The sequence below is a fragment of the Corvus cornix genome, chromosome 13, assembly GCF_000738735.6.
Source record: "Corvus cornix cornix isolate S_Up_H32 chromosome 13, ASM73873v5, whole genome shotgun sequence".
Lineage (NCBI taxonomy): Eukaryota > Metazoa > Chordata > Aves > Passeriformes > Corvidae > Corvus > Corvus cornix.
Window position 1 is genome coordinate 17,749,890 of NC_046343.1, and position 17,084 is coordinate 17,766,973.

Genomic DNA, 17,084 nt, shown 5'->3' on the forward strand with positions numbered 1-17,084 from the left:
AACGGCTGCCAGAACAGTGCACCAGAGCAATTTATTACTACTTTCTCGATGTTTCCCTGTGCTTACAAATAGTTCTCCAGAGTGAAAGGTGCTACCTGACATCATTCTGACAAGGTTCATTTTTCAATTTGCATAACGTTCTTCAGATTTATTAGGATGTAAGGAAAGGTATTTCTTTTCATTATCAATGGGAATGGGTGATTCACAGAGTGGAGATTCTGTGTTGAGTTGCTTTCCAACAAAGTAGACCCAGCATTTCCATTAGTACTTGATGTGATTTTAGACAGAAGAGTAAGCAAATTCTTTTGTTTTATTCATCAGCATCACTTTCTTTGCTTGCAAGACAGCCAAAGGAATTTGTACTGAGCAGTAGGTAGAAGTGGGTCTGAAGATGCAGCATTAGCCCAAAGAGAGATAAGGACATAAACACACACAAGCCTTACAGCTTTTTGAAAAATACCATGTCAGAAAGGCACTTTTCATTGGGTGAAAAGCAAAAACCACCCACCAAAGTTCCACTCTGACCAAACTGAGGTTTCTTTCCTCTGCAGCTAGAAGCCTTGGGATAGATCCACATAAAACATGAAAGTTGGGCATGGGGTGTTTTAATTTGACACCATACAAGTACAGCTAATAGAAGGGACACTTCAGACCTTGGTATGCCTGGTCTGTGTTCGAGTTACTACATCAAGTGGTCAGCCTGATCCAAATCCCTAACTTTCAAGTGGGGTCTTCAATCTTTGAAGTATTTGGTGTCTGGCAGAAGATTCTAATTCAGTGGCTTTTAATTCCTTTCTGTAGAACTATTCCATCCTTCCTCTTCCTTCCATTTCTGTGGCTGCACAAAGCAGAAGCAGTCCCACTGTTAGAGATACTGGTTTATGAACTTACTGCCTAAGAGAAAGACAATTCATAAATACCATGGCTGCTGTCTGTTAATATTCCTGGCTCCAATCCAACTCTTCAATCTATGTGCTTATTTTTAAGCGTGAATAGTCCCATTAATGACAATTGGGCTGCCTGTGTTCTTAAGTAAAACAGGTGTTTAAGCACTTTGCTGCATCAGAGCCTGTAAATGCACATCTGCCATCTTCTCTGGCTCAGTTAAAGGTTCCTTCCTAATTATTATACATTTATCCAGGAATTCCTCTAGTTTATACATGCATACACACATTCAGACTGCAACAGGCTACTTGACACATTTAAAAGCAGTTGTGTTTGTAATCAGAGGCAAAACTGTCTAGCAATATAAATTTGAATATATATGTTGAGGGAACCCACGTAGCTGAAGGTATAATGGGGAGAAGAATGCACGGTTGGACATGAGTGGAAGGGAAGTTTCCAGTAATTGACTGGAAGGCAAAACAAGTTAAACATGCACAGCACCAATTAAGACACTCCAGATGGGGCTAGAAAAAAATGTCACCAGCATGTAGCAGAAACCAGTCTTTTAAAACATGAACATTAGAAGTAAAATCTGTTATTGCTCTTGTCAACTCTAAAAATTCATTAAATACAAAACTCCTGTCCTTTCTAGAGCCACCTATGGAAAACCTGCTGCTAGCACTTATTTGCATCATTGTATGTAGTCGAGGCCAACATTTCCAATTCTGTGTGAAAATGGAACTCCTTTTAAATAAAACATAAAAATTCTGTTTTGTCCCCTGCCATCATGCCCCTGGGTATATATTCAGCATGCTATGATGTTTTATACTCTACCCTGATTGTCATTAAGTGGTAAAGATCTGTCTTGGGAATATTTAACATGGTTTTTTGCCAGTCTTGGACAGCCTACCAAGAGCCAATTTCCTCGTAGCCAAGCTGCCTCTCTCACATTGGGCAGTTTGGTATGTCGTAGCTTGAGCTACTTGACATTGTCCTTGACCTCTCAAATAAAGATAAAGGAACACAGGTACACCCCCAAAGTCACATACTGATGTACCAAAGGTTACAATTCTGCCCAGGAAGTGCTGATGTGTAAAAGTGACTATGGCAGGAAAAGGGCTGGCACAAACCAATCTCTGGGATTTCCCCATCTGCTCCTGAACGTGGCAGACAGAAATCATGCTTCTAATAGAGGAAAAGACTGAATTGAAGTATGCATTTCTTAAAACCTGCTCCAAAGCCTCATGGATTATCTTAGTTTTACAATGGAGCTCTCTTTTCCAGTCTTCTGATTTGTCTTTTGGAAAGCTATTTCCTATTAAAGACTTCAAAGTTTAGCCTTTGGAGTACTTTCTGCTGTAATCATATTGTCAACAACAACCCTAATTTTGTAGACTTCACCAAGTTCAGTTATTTCAGACTTGTTAATCTTTCAGAAAAAAATGACGTCACAATAAAAGCAGAGTGAACATTATGATGGTACAGAAGTGCAAAGGCTTTAGACCGTCGCACTGCACTCAGTATTAGGAACAGGATGGGCCCTGTCTGGTTTATCCCCCTACCAATTCCAGAATTCATGCCATATTGTACTCCATGCTCCATTTCAAAAATTATTAAATGCACTTCCACCCTCAAGTTATTTATACCATGTAGAACAATTTAGTCATTACTCTGATAAATATTGTTTGATTTCTTTTTACTTTTTGTTTCATAGCACCCATTATTCCTACTCATAGGTTAAGCAAGCTGTCACGTTTTCTAAACAGTTATCCTTCAGTGTTCTCAGATATTTATTACATAGATGTTTTATCATCATTTTGGCAAATTATTTATTCAGTTTACTGGTTTTTTCTATATCAGCCTTTCTAGTTCTTTAAGCAACCATTTTTGCTGAAGTTTTCTCCTGTACCTTCACTTTTGGTAACGGATGTCAACTTTTGATGTGTGTAGGAGATCAGTATTGCCGAAGTAGTACTTAGAACTTAAGACTCAAATATATCAAGACAAGGTTAAAAACACAGTGCTTTTAAAAAAATACTTGAATTTCCATAAGAGACTCAAAGATCACAAATGCCTTAAACACTGTTTAAGATCACCAGAGGACTTTGCCCACTGTAGCAAACAGTGCAAAGAAGCAACTGCTCCTCTGTGACCACCAAACTGCCCCACCCCTGAGCACAGGACATTCACATTCCCAGGTAGGCCAAGGGCATTCATCCCTTCTGAAGGAGCAAAACAGGCTCAGCTATGACAGGGAGCTTTCATGTCTTAGAAAGTGTCATAAACCACCAAGGACCCCCAAAATACCCTCAGACTGATCCTCCACCTAAGGCCTGCACATGACCAACAGTGTTACAACAGATCCAGAGTGCTGTAAAAGACAGTGTAAAACTTCTCCCAGTGGGAGTGTTTGAGCATTCCCAGGTACACCTGAACATATAATAACCCATTGAACTCTGTGTTTTCTGGGACCCCCACCACTGAGAAGCCCAGAAGAAGAGGACTAACAGGATACCACCTGGAACTATGAGCAGTGATATCTTTCTACTAAATCTGTCTCCCTCTATCTCCCCCACTTCCTGCTTTTTTTTCTATTTACTTCTATCTCCACCTCACATTTATTGTTAAAAATAAAATCTGTACTACTGACTTTGGCCTCATTTGCACCTTAATTCAGGCAGAGGCATATCTCTAATATAATCAACGGTTTCTTTTTACTTGTCTTATGAGGTAATTCTTTTACTTATTTAAATGCCAGAAGCTAAAAACTCATTGAAAATAAAAAATGAGACTCTTATAATAGCATCAAGAACATAGGAGCTTTCAAAAAAGAAGATACTAATGATTTTGAATTTCTTTTGCCAAATCCACAGCAAGTCGAAGCAAGTGTACGAATTCAGTCTTCACCATTATTATACGCCTAGTTTAATACATAATAGTCCTGTAACTATTCCTTGACAATCCCTTCCCCATTATTTCACACACATTTCACATTGTAAAACCATACTGTTTCCACTATTTCATCTCCTTCGTGTTGAAGTATTGCTCTCTTATTACATTAAACATTAGTTTCTCTATTTGCATACTTTCTAGATGACATTATTTATTATTTTCTGTCCTATTTCTAACTGCAGGATCTTTAAGTTATCATCCAATCTCACAGCTCTTCCAAAATGTAATACAACCTGTGAATTTGCCATGCTGCTTACAGTACCTTCTGGATTATTAAGGTGTTAAATAAAACTAGGTGCACCAATAAACTCAGAAATACCGCCCTATAACTCAGTGCATCTATTTACCAACTTTTGTGACAGATAGTGCTCATTTCTAAGATAATTTAAACTATTTTTTCACAAGTACACTACAGCAACCTATGATATCAAGTTTTCCTGGATGTTACTATGCAAATACAAAACATAAAACCAATGTAGTCTATGGGGGGATCCGTTTTGACATAGATTTCTTGAGTAACCATTGCTGTTGATCTTCTCTACATTACTACACCTATACATATTTTATAGATAGACCTATAATGACACTACGAAATCTGTTCTTTCCTTAATAGATCTAAAATACATATTGCTCACAAACACATTTATACACTGTTGGGGTCCCTCCCCCCTGCTGTGGGGTCCTGGGAGAGGGGCCCTGGGGGGGAGGCACGGGGTTTCCCTGCCCCTGGTCAGCCTCATTCCCCATTGGTTGTTTTGTGTCCCCCTGAGTGGGCAAGGACCCTCGGGTCCCGTGATTGAGCAGTTCCTCAGCAGATCCTCAGCCATGCAGCTGGGGAAATAAACATCTCTGAAACATCTATCAAGAATCGGTCCATATATATTTCTTTCCACCGGCCTCGTTGTCTGATACATCATGCTGCAGAATCCGCACTGTAACAAATGGTGGATAATGCAGGCAAGTCACCAATCCCTAAGGACAGAAAATTCGTGAGTAAAAACCACTCTAGATCTCTCTCTTCTTTCCTTGGTTTGGATATTCCCTCTGGACTATGGAGGAACCGTGGAAAGACTCTTGGCTCTCAGAAACGCATATGGACATTTATCTTAAACTTGAAATGATTCTTGAACGATTTGTAAATTTTAGCTTAATTCAAGCTCAAAAGGAACTGAAACACTTCCTTTCATGGTTGTTTAAGAACTTTTTCTATGTTTCTTGAGATTTAATTCTTACCAAAGACTTTTGGAACACCGTTCGGACACAGTTAATTTCTGAGTCAAAATATATGCCGATGGAAGAATATTTTCGTGAATATTATTTAATTACCGAGACTGTTGAGCAATGTCAGCTGTGTCTTGGCGAAGGGAAGCCTGATTCAGAGTCCGTGTGACCCAGGCCACGTGGACCGAGCCCTCTCTGAGCAGCAGCAAGGCAGTTCTCGCGCGCAGGCGGAGCGGCGCGAGCTGCAGGGTTGGCAGCAGAGCGAGGTGCAGCAGGAGCGGCGCAACCCAGCGGTGCCTGCCTGGCCCCGCGCAGCACGTGGTGGAGCGAGCCCCATAAACATCCGACTGAGAGGGGCAGTGCGCGGGCGGTGGCCAGCAGCGGAGCGGAGCCGTGCCCAGCCAAAACACGCGCTGGAGCAGGGCACGGGGGATCGTCGCTCAGGGGCCTGGCCGAGATGTGGGCGCGGCCCCAGGCAGTGGCAGTGCAGCTGAGAGCAGAGGCAGTGGCACGCAGGGAGCTGAGCAGCGCGGCCCGGCCTGGCCCGAACGCGACCCCGGGAAGAGCGTGCAGGCACGAGCAGTCCTGGCAGTTACAATGCGGGAGTGAGTGAAAGAGAAAGCAAAAATGCAGCGAGACAGAAAAAGCAGCCACTCAGAAAAAGGAAAAAATCACCATAGCTAAGGTTTTAGGAATAGTAAAATGGTATAATGTTAAACAAAATTATGGTTTTATAACAAGATGTGACAACCAAGAAGACATATTCGTTCATAGAACTGCTATTAAAAGGAATAACCCTAAAAATTACCTGCAAAGTGTAGGAGATGGGGAAGTTGTACAATTTGATATAGTGCAAGGAAAGAAGGGTTTACAAGCAGCAAATGTTACTGGGCCTGGAGGTATTCCCGTCAAAGGCAGCCGTTATGCACAAAATTATAAACAATATCCATCCCAGCAACTTCCCTACCCACAGCCTACTTTCCCCTTTTACCCTATACCCAGTATGTACCCTTTCCTAAGTTTACCCCATCCCCAGTTTATTCCTAATCCATTTTTCACCCCATGGCTTCCCTATAAAATTCCCTTTCCCTACAACTCCTCTCCGATGCCGAGGGGGGATGAAAAGGGGGAGGGAAGACATTAAACCCTCTTCTGCCTCAGTTTCCCCACAAAGCATGCTCAGAGAGTCCTGTCTCCCTTCTGTCAGCCTTAAGATGTTCCACAGAATCTGTTTGGACATTTAAAGGCTCAGGAGGGTGGCTTGTTTTGTTTTGAAACTGTCCTTGTTGTTTTCAATGTTAAGTTTAAATCTCTTTTTGTTAAAAATAAACAGGTTAAATGTTGGGGCCCTCCCCCCTGCCGTGGGGTCCTGGGAGAGGGGCCCTGAGGGGAGACACGGGGTTTCCCTGCCCCTGCTCAGCCTCGTTCCCCATTGGTTGTTTTGTGTTCCCCTGCGTGGGCAAGGACCCTCGGGTCCTGTGATTGTAACAGTTCCTCGGCAGAGCCCTGGCCATGTGGCTGGAGAAATAAACATCTCTCTGAAACATCTATCAAGAATCGGTCCATATATATTTCTTTCCACGGGCCTCGTTGTCTGATACATCATGTTGCAGTATCTGCACTGTAACAATACACTACTTTGACTAAATTTATCAGAAAAATATTACAATATGCATGTTAACAAGACACAAATTAAGAGCTTATGATCCAAAGTATACCACTGTCAGAAATAGTGAAAGAATACAGTAACCATGGGGGGACTAAAATAAGCCCAAGTGATCTATTTTCAATGTCTTAAAGAATGAATGAAGGATGAGGAAAGACTCCAGTTCAGCACAAAAAAACGCCTTCATCCTGAGGTAGGAAGAAAATAAGTATTCTACACTGCCTAGTCCTTCTTCCCTTCCGTGAGTAAAGCTTTTTGTGCTTTGGTCCCTCATACGTCCATCAAAATTAAAAATAATCAAGCCAGGATCTGTCACTGAGAAAGAGTCTTCTCCTTCCTTCATTACAATCAAGCAACTGCTCGCCTCCCTGCCTTAATGGACTCTGCTGCCTTCGACACCGGTGGAAAAAGCCCTGCCTATCTTGTTTCAATCTTCTGTAAGTTCCTGGCTTCAATTTACTCACGGGGATGAATCTGACTCGGAATCCCCCTCCCCCAGTTCTTATCTATTTATCTTCCTTAAGAGAGAGAATTTTTACTAGAGAACCGATCCTTCAGCCCAAGCTGAGCAGTGCAACAGTGACATCTGATGGCTGCCTACATTAGGCTCCAAAGAGCTTTCCTGACTTGGCAGTGGCCTCCCCTACCTTGGTAAAGAAAACTGATGAAATATTAGCTGCCCTAAGAGCATTTTATCCATTCACCTCCACATTAAAACTACCTGGGCAGTTTCCTCCATGTTTCCAAAGCACCAGGAATTCTCTTCAGATGCAGCCTTAGACTCAGACTTACTGAGCTCTCCTTGCACTGCATGTTAAGAAGGCAGACTCAGGAACAGACAGGTGTGTAGGTGTTCTTATCATTCCTCATTTATGGCTGCAAGGAAGGTGCATGTGAGGTTTTTTTGTGATGAACACAGCTCTCAGGAGTCTGCTGCATTTTTTCCTATATCGAAAAGGTAACTGGAGCCTAATAGAAACACTGGAAGGCTGTGTGTGTGTACAGCAGTGTTCTGTATGCAAACGGAGTGGAAAGGTTATGAGAAGTATTAAATACAGAATTGCTATTTAGTTCAAAGGGATCCAAAATCTACATTCCTCAGAGACCATTCCAAGGCTAAGTGAGCAAACTAAACCTGAGCTTTTCATTGCTCTTTTCATAGAGTCTGCACTCTAGATTTGTCTTAATACCTGAAGTGATTGTACCTGAAGTGAGGAATAACTTCTATAGTTTGATGGCAATGGATTTAATTATGCAAATTTTATTATGTTTGTCTAATTCTGCTTTGCAATACAAGGACTAAACATCTTTTATTATGCTTTCCCTTGCACTAAAAGGACCCTATTCTGATGTTTCCCAGGGTGGCTGGGGACCTCCATTGGCCTTACCATGTACAAATGGTCTCATATTTTCTCTCTACAGACATAACTTTTTCCGTCTTAACTGAACGGTTTGGTAACTTAAGTATCAAAATCTTCCTCAACACAAGATAAACCTGACACAATGGCCAAACAGGAGCAGCCCAAATAAACTACACTACACACAATCAGAAGGAATGCACAACACAAAGCTGTAAGACAAAAGAACCAGTGACTATCCTGATCCAGTATTCTGTATTTGCGGGCAACCATCCAATAAGTTTTTAATGCAAAATATTTACTTCACATGCTCCCTAAAGCACTTCACAAGCTAAGCAAGTCTTGAGACCAAAAGGCCACATCACAGGTACATTGTCTCACAGGTGGAGTCAAGGTGCAGCTCTGTTCTTTGTTGTTAAAGCTCTGTTTGTACATGAAGTACTAAAACATATGGTACCTTCTACTCCATCCATTTCTATCAGAAAAAATGTTAGTTGGATAAAGCTCTGTTATTAAGTAATACAGTAAGTAGCCGATATTTTTTAAAGCCTGAAACATCTACAACTGTGTTCTCTTTATAACTTGTGCCTATTGTGTTTGTAAGGAAAAGTCATCATAAGGAACTGCCACTCTTCCCACAGACTTTCAAGAGGACTGTAAGCCATGTGTAACTATCCATTTTTAGTCTAAAGGCTCTCCTTTGTGTGCAGAATGCTTTCCAATTTACACAGACACACTCCTTTCAAACTTAAAAAACCAAAACCCAACCTGAAGCGAAGGAATTTTGCCATTTTCCTTTTTTCTTCCTTTTTCCCCCTTTGTGTTGTCTACTTTATTCAGTTTTTTCCACTAATGAATCTTACTTGGCCCGAGTCTTATTGTCATTTTGTTGAAACTATTCAAAGTGCCTCAAGCTGCTAAACAGCTGGCAAAATACACAAACATTTAAGACTTTAGTCTGAATATTAAATCATGGTTTCCAGGAGAGAATAATGTTGTCCTTTCTGATTTAATACCTTCTTTTGAACTGTATGTCATTTTTGCTTTCAAATTAATCTGAACATGGAAAACAGGTTGAATATATTTTTATTAGAAGACACTCCAAATATTTAGACAGTCATTTTAATCATGTTGTGGCAAAATTGTTGTGCTTGTCAGTCTGAAAACATACAATTTCCATATTTCCCTTACATTAACTCTCCTTAACAAAGGATTAATAAAATCTTAAATGCTATTTATTCTTCTTTTCCCCTCCCTCTCTGGCATGCATACTTAAAAGAAGCCCTAATAAAATATTTGGGCTGCATTAAGAAACATCTGAATTGCAGTTACAATTCTAGTGTAGTCACAAGCTTGTCATTAAAATGCATAGCACAGTGCTAGTGCAGCTGTATACAGCTTTTATTATTCAGACTGCTAAATAGATGAAACATATTTTAATTCAATGTAAACTGTACAACTGGAAACACGAGAGTTTGAGGCTTTTTTATTTCCTCAGGAGAAGCCAAGATCCTTGAGCTCAATAACTTCTCTTGGCCAAGGGCCAATCTAGATTTATTGCAAGAGTCCCTGTACTGCCTCTCTAGACACACATTTTGTAATACATAAGGAAGCTGGTGGGAAAAGCAAGCTTTCAGCCTCCACCACCTCTTTTTAGTAACATGTACCTGTTAATACTTTCAGGCTCTAACTCCATAATCCCTAGGCAGGATACAGGCAGCCACCCTCAGACTGGGAATCAGCTCTGATACCACAGGAGTCAGCTTACACAGGGGTGCACCAGAGCCCAGGGCCTCACTGCTGAGTTAGAGAACAAAAATGTCCCCGACTCTGCAGCTTTAGACACATGCCACACCTTTTATTAGTGTCCTGAGGAGTTCATGAAAGCTTAAATCTCCTGCAAAGATTGAGTCAATCCCTATCCTGACCAAATTCTAGCTGACCAGTGCATAAACAAGCTTTGATACAAACCTCATGTCTCAAGCATTAATCTGTATTACTAGCTGCTAAACATCAATTATTTATAATCACAGCCTGTGTAATCATCCCTAATTTTTATTTTGAATTTAATATATCAGGACAAAAATAAAGCAGAAGAAAAGCCCCAAAGCTCACACACAAATCTTTGGGAGTAAGTTGCTGAAATGACAAGGAAGAATCATAGAGGGACAGTAGAAGACCACGCAGAAGAGACAGCAGCAGAGTTTGGCAGATACATCCCTCTTTAAGTCAGTTGTGCAGCAGAAATGCAACAGAAGAAAATAGTGCAGGCTCTAAATAACAGTGAGCAGAGCCCATGAGCCACATGAGCCATGAGTGTGAGAATTAAAGGATATAACCCTAAAAGGAAGCAAGTCCTTTGCCAGATTTCAGCCCTCTGTAAGCTGAGCAACAAGGAATTTTCTGGCCCATTGTGTGCCCTTCTATTGAGGTGGCAGCAGAGTCTCATTATCTCCATGGGCTGTAAAAGTGCCTCTAATTAGGTAGTCACCAATGCTCTACCAGAGGGTATTTTGGAGTAGATATATTCTAATTGTCTCTGCTGGGTGTCTACAGCGATTCCATAGAAAACAACCTTCACACAGGGTATGCTCAGCTTGGAGGCATTCCTGCCTGCTCTTTCACTCATTCACAGCATTTTAAGCCTGGATGCCACATAAAGCTGAGATGGACGTGCTACGATTAAAGACAGAATAAAAATGAAATGAACCAATAGTCCGAGGTTAAAAATTGGAAGTAGCAACAGTTAATTAGTTCCATAGTTGAAAAGAGAGAAGCCATGGTGCTTCTGCTCAAGAGGCTAGTGCTGCTATTAGAATGTGCTGCTATTAGAATATGCTGCTATTAGAAAGTTCCAGGAATGGATTTCTACATTTCTATTATTTAAAAAGTAACATGTATTTTATTATTGATTTCCAATAGATAAAGCTTCTGTATTTCTCTATTCTGTCTTCCTATAGCAATTTGTTGCTCCTCACTCTGATATCTACAAGGGCAGTCAATACCTACTTCTCCCACACCACAAAAGAGGGCTCTGTAATGCAAAGTAAAAGAGAATATTCATTAGCTATGACAGAAAATTATTTGACTCACAGTCTTCATCCTCTTTTCCTCTGCTCTCTAACGCAGCCATAAACATTCAATTGACTTTTATCCCTTCCTTGTAATATTGGTTATACAGATGCTTTCAGGCTATAACAGGCTTTCATTCTGTCACCTAGATCCAAAGGTCCAAGTTTTCCTGATCCCACACCTACAGGACTAAGAGAATCCAGACATGTCTTACTATATATATATATATATTTATGGAGAAAGACAAAAAATGGTTACTTAGAAAAGTCTTATGCCAGCCTATTTTCAGAATTTGTAATTTCCAAGGATCCTAGTGATAGGTTCCTGGGTAACATCTTTTGAAATGCAAATTATTTCACATGATTCACACATTTGCAGTAAAAAAAAAAAAAAAAGCTAAACAAAAAGTCATATATATGTATAATACAACATGTAAGTGACTCAGATTCCAGACATTTCACTTAAAATATGTTATTGTCTGCCTGCTGACAGCATTAGTAGTGCATCTGAGAAGAGTTATCAGTCTTTGTCTTTTTTGGTGTTGTTTTTAAAGCAGACAGTGCTTCTCGAAGCACTGGCACTGGACCTCACTGGCCACCAGACCAACTCCAGTCTAGACCAGTTTGGGCAACAGAAGTTTTGGTCCCATGACAGATTCATTTGCAACATCATCAGTCTGAGCTAACTGGCCCCCAGGCAGATATCAGCCACTTGTAGCACTAGGAAGTTTTCACTCTGGTGGACGAAATTTTACTTTTCTAAGTCTGCTTTGTCATTCCTCTGCCCTATAATTATCACTCAAATTTTTAGATAGGAGCAAAAGATCACTGAATAATGCTGTCACACTAGAGGCTCAACATGCACCAGTAACCTCAGTGTGTTTGTATTAATCTTGGCTACATATACGTGTCACATCCAAGAGTATTTCTGTTTATAGCACGATATTCCCAAAAGCTTTCTCATTTTCCATGCAATTCACTTTTTTTTTTTTGTTGGTTGTTTATGAGAATATCTAATCCACTTTCTTTAAGTTTGAAGGTTATTGGAGTTGCCATTCACTCACATTTCACAGGCTCATGCATGACTTATACTTTTGATCACGAATACAAATCAGCAGCATATTTTCAGTTTATTGCTTTTAATCAAGAATTAGGCTTTCATGTCTGGAGACTTATCTAGATACTTCATCACTTAAGTAAGGACACACCTTAATGAAAAATCACGGGATGCCGACAACACCGCTTGAAAACTTACTATTTTATATGAACACGATGTTCTTCCATCCCTTCTCTAAATCCGCTGTCTGTATGTCTAACAATAAGAACTTTTTCCAAAAATATCTAAGTTCCCTTCAGCTCTGTTTTGGTTGACTGAACAAATTACTTAATATAAAGCATACACAGTCTTCTCTGCCTTTTACTCCTTTTAATCTTGCTGATATGTTATTTATGTTCTGTTCAATAAATAAAATCAAGATTAGAAAGTTGAGCTGCCTGAGGGCAGTCTTTGCTAACAAAGATTTTCAAGTGTACAGCTTGTTTTCAACTTTTAACAACATCCAGAGTGATACTTTGCTCTATAAGCTACCCATGTGATGTGTGCGCCTAATCAGTGAAACTCCCAAAAATTAATGACATTGTCTCTTCTAGGTACCTGCCATCTACTTTTTGATTGTTCTCTGTGATCTGTATGAACACTCCACTCTAACAGCACCTCACCAGCTTGCTGCGTGAGGACCAGGAGAGCAGAAATTCATGGTATGAACACAGAGAAACCCTCAAGGAGGGTAAGGGTGACGAAGTAGTGTTTAAGAATTACAGAGCTGATGCGCCTCACCAGCAGAGAACAGGGATCAGCCTCTGGGAGGCACACTGGGTTTTTTGGGGGGCCTATATTGTGTATGGCCCCAAGCTGAGTGGGGTATGTTGCCAGACCAACAATTGTCACTGTTTATTATTTTTCCTCAACCAGTGAAGTGAAAATGACAAGAAAATAAGCAGTTGTCTGAGAACAGAAGCCACCAGCAAGCAGTCCTTTGCAACAGCATGGAAAGAGAAAAAAAGAGCAGCCATTAAGCTTCCTTAACACAGCTGGAACTGGCACTGGCTCTGCTTCTGAATTGCTGCAGAAAGCAATGGAAAAGCCCAATTGAGAAAGAAGCAGCTGTAGTACCCAAATTGCAAATGGCTTGGAAAGAGGCCTTTTCAGCTGACGCATTCTTCAGCAAGATTGATATGACAAATGGTGCACTTCCTTCCCAAACGGTGGGTTAACTGTGTAAGAAGGACCTTGTGCAAAAAGTTGTCCATCAGGATTTCTACCCACTTTCCCTCTTTTGCCTAGATTCTGCTGCTTCTCTCAGCATGCTGCAGTTCCCAACCCAGAGATCTGCGTCCATGATGCCTTGTGCCATACAAAACTTGTGCTGGTCCTCTCTGTAGTATATGTATGCCACAGGTCACCATCCTCTTCCACTCTTCATGCCTGACAGGGACCAATCTGACTTTTATTTATGCCTCAAGATACGTTATACAGGAGGTAAGGGATTCCTATTGTTACGATTAAGTTTAGGAAAGTTGGCTTTCGCATTTAACAATTAAAGTTGTTAATCAGTTTGTTAAATGTTTTTGCAGTTGAACAGTTACGCATTGAAGTACTTGTTGATCCAGTTGATTCGTTTACTATCGGATTTAATTGTTGTAGCCGATCAAGGTTAAGTTATTCATTGATCTGTTCATTATGCTTATTGTAAATAAATTTATTATGGGGATTGTTGTACAAAATGGAGAACTGCGGAATCTTCCAGAATATCTATAATGTAATTATAAGGAGAGGGTTTCAGACCTTATTTACATAAAGGGAGAAATAAAGGACTGTCTTTGGATGTTCACTGGACCAGTAAGAAGACCCTAGACAACGGCCAGATGACAACGAGCCAGTAAGAAGATCCTAGACATCAGCGAGCCAATCGCAATGCTCCGGTTGGGCGGGGAAAGGGGTGGCCGGGAGGCAGGGACTGGGGGTATACAATATATTGCCCGAGGCTGCGAGAAGAGTCTCTGATCTGTTCTGTCCCAGGTCAAGTTCCCAGTGCTGCACCTTTTGTCCTGTGTATGGCAGATCGCTGCAAGAGGTCTCTTATTGTCAGTTAAATTTGTTCTTGTTAATAAATCTGTTTAAAAAGCTCAGTCATGAGCCCATTTTTAACAGTTTTTGGGAGCTTGTTGGGGATATTAAGCTTTGCCTCAATGACTTTGAAGGAAACTCAGGAGAGGAGTGTGCACCTGCTGGATTTTCGGCAGCTCAACTGGGCTTCTTCTTTGGTGTTGACGACGCCTGATAAAACCCCGGATGGACAAGAAGAGACCCGCGCAACACAAACGGCAAGGAGAAGGTACCACAGACTGCCTCAACTTAGAGGATAGCCCTAATCCTGTGCACAGACATGCTTGCAAACAGGGGATTGTGAGTAGCTTGCGGGGGCGAGGTGAGGGCAAGGGTGAGTGTCTGTGAGAGTGAGACGTGGACCGGGCAGCCTGGACCCGCGAAGCAAGTTTGGACCCCTTATAGCCGCGGTTCCAGATTCCCGCGAAGGGGGGAAGCGATAGTAAAGAGGACTGAGTGAGCCCTCAGGATTTTTTCTGTCAGTCGGGTTGAGGGGAGATCATCCAAGAAACCTGAGGTAATCAAACTCGGTCAGGTTGAGGGTGGGTTTCATCCAAGAAACTCGAGGCAGGGTCCATCAGTTGGGTTGAGGGCAGGACTTCGAGAGCTTGCTATAGGTGTGAAAGGGGAATCCTTTTCCAAGAAACCTGGGGAGTTCTCATCCAAGAAACCTGGGGCGGATTCCTCAGACAGGCTGGGTATTCCGGACTCCAGATTGGAGCGTCTGAAGGGGACGGGGAGGGAGCCAGTTTCCTAGGTTGGTCCACTAGTGAAACCACAGGTTGGGAGGACATCTGTTCCCAGTTTTTCCAGGATTTGTCCTGAGACAGGAGATTCAGAGGTAGAGCGCTGGCTCGTAGGGTATGTGAGAGTGTGAGCGAAGGACACAGTTTAGGATTGGTTCTTGTCTGCTAAATTGGTAGTTGCAAGTGGTGTGTTGGTTTGTATTTTGATTGGTATCTTTTGGTGTCGGTTCTTGTACTGTGTTCTGATTAAGAGTTAGGCTGCATTTTGAGGTTATAGTCAAGTTGTGTTTGTCCTTCGTGTCCTTGAGGGGAAGGGTCGCCATTTTGTGTGCCCTGTTCTTGTGAATTTCGGTGGGAAGGGCCGCCATTTTGTAAATTTCAGAAGGAAGGGCCGCCATCTTGTAAATTTCTGTGGGAAGGGCGACCATCTTGAATTTTCCCACAGGAAGGTAGCCATTTTATAACTTTCCCACTGGTAGGCTGCCATTTTGAATTTTCCTGTGGGAAGGCAGCCAGTTTATCATTTCTCACGGGGAGGTTGCAGGCTTATTGGAGGTAACATACAAGTGGAGAAATAATAAGAGAAGCAGGATTTAGAAGAAATGGGACAAAAAGGCAGTAGATTGGAATGGAAAAACAAAAAGAATAGGAAGGACATTGTGGATATTCCTCCCGACAGTACCTTGGGGTCAGATTGGTAAACTGGAGTAGGGACCCCCTTACCAAAGATAAAGCAAAGATAATACAGTTTTGCAGGTTTGATTGGACAAAGGAGGAGATCAGAAGGGACAAGATTTATTGGCCGAGGTACAGGTCTACCGAACAGTGGATATGTCAGGCTTTATATTCATATGTAAACCTGAGAGAGCCTCCAGATCAGGAAGAGATAGAATATGCTGCATGCTGGTTAGAACCAGACAAGACAGTGATGTCTGAGGCAAGGGTGTATAAGGTGTCAGAGGTAATTGGAAAAGAACATGGACGTGAGGTGAGAAAAAGGAAAAAAGATGGGACCCATTAGAGGCTTTAGCTCCCCTGTATGTTCCTAATCCAGAGACTGCGAGAACCTCAGGAGAGTCTGCTTCTGAGACAGTAACTCTACCCCCTGACCAGACAGTTCCTTCTACCTCAAAGGAAGGTAGTCATGATAAGTCTAGTATCAAGCCAGAAAGTTTGGAGTCCCCAAAAGGACCTCCTAAGATTACTAAAGCCTCTCTGGATAAAGAAGGGCCATATTTAAATACCAGGAGTAAAAAGGCCCAAACACAAGGAGAAGAAGGGAGAACGGTATACTCACCAGAAGTTAGTCTCTTTCCTTTGAGAGAGGTGCCTATGGGTGGAGCTCAAGGAGGAATTGGTTATGTGAATGCCCCTTTAACATCTTCGGAGGTAAGGGGATTCAAGAAAGAGATGAAAAGCCTGTTGACAGATCCAGTCGGGTTATCAGAACAGTTTGACCAATTTTGGGGACCCAATATATATACGTGGGGTGAACTGGACTCAATATTAAAAAGCCTCTTCACCCAAGAGGAAAGGCAGATGATAAGAACAGCAGGAATACAGATAAGGGAAAGAGAGAACCAACAAGGACCAGCAGGGGAACGTAAGATGCCAATAGACCCCCCCAAACTGGAATCCGAATGATGAGAGGGGTAGGATGAATATGAATGATTATAGGACTTTGATCATAAAGGGAATCAGGGAGGCAGCACCTCATGGAAACAACATCCGGAAGGCTTTCTGTGGGATGCAGGGTAAAGAGGAGACTCTGATGGACTGGTTAGAAAGGCTGCGGTGGGATATTCAACTGTATTCAGGTATTGTACTAGTTTGAAAACAAACCAGTGGGAGGCACCAAGTCAGAATAACAATTTAATAGGGAAATTTAAAAAAATAAAGGCAGAAAACACTGGGGTAAACTGACAGTCAGGATACAACCTGACACCCTGTTAGTCAGGATCGTGGTGGCAGTCTGATAAAATGGTGGCTGCAGTCCTCCTGAAGTGATGGATGTGGTTC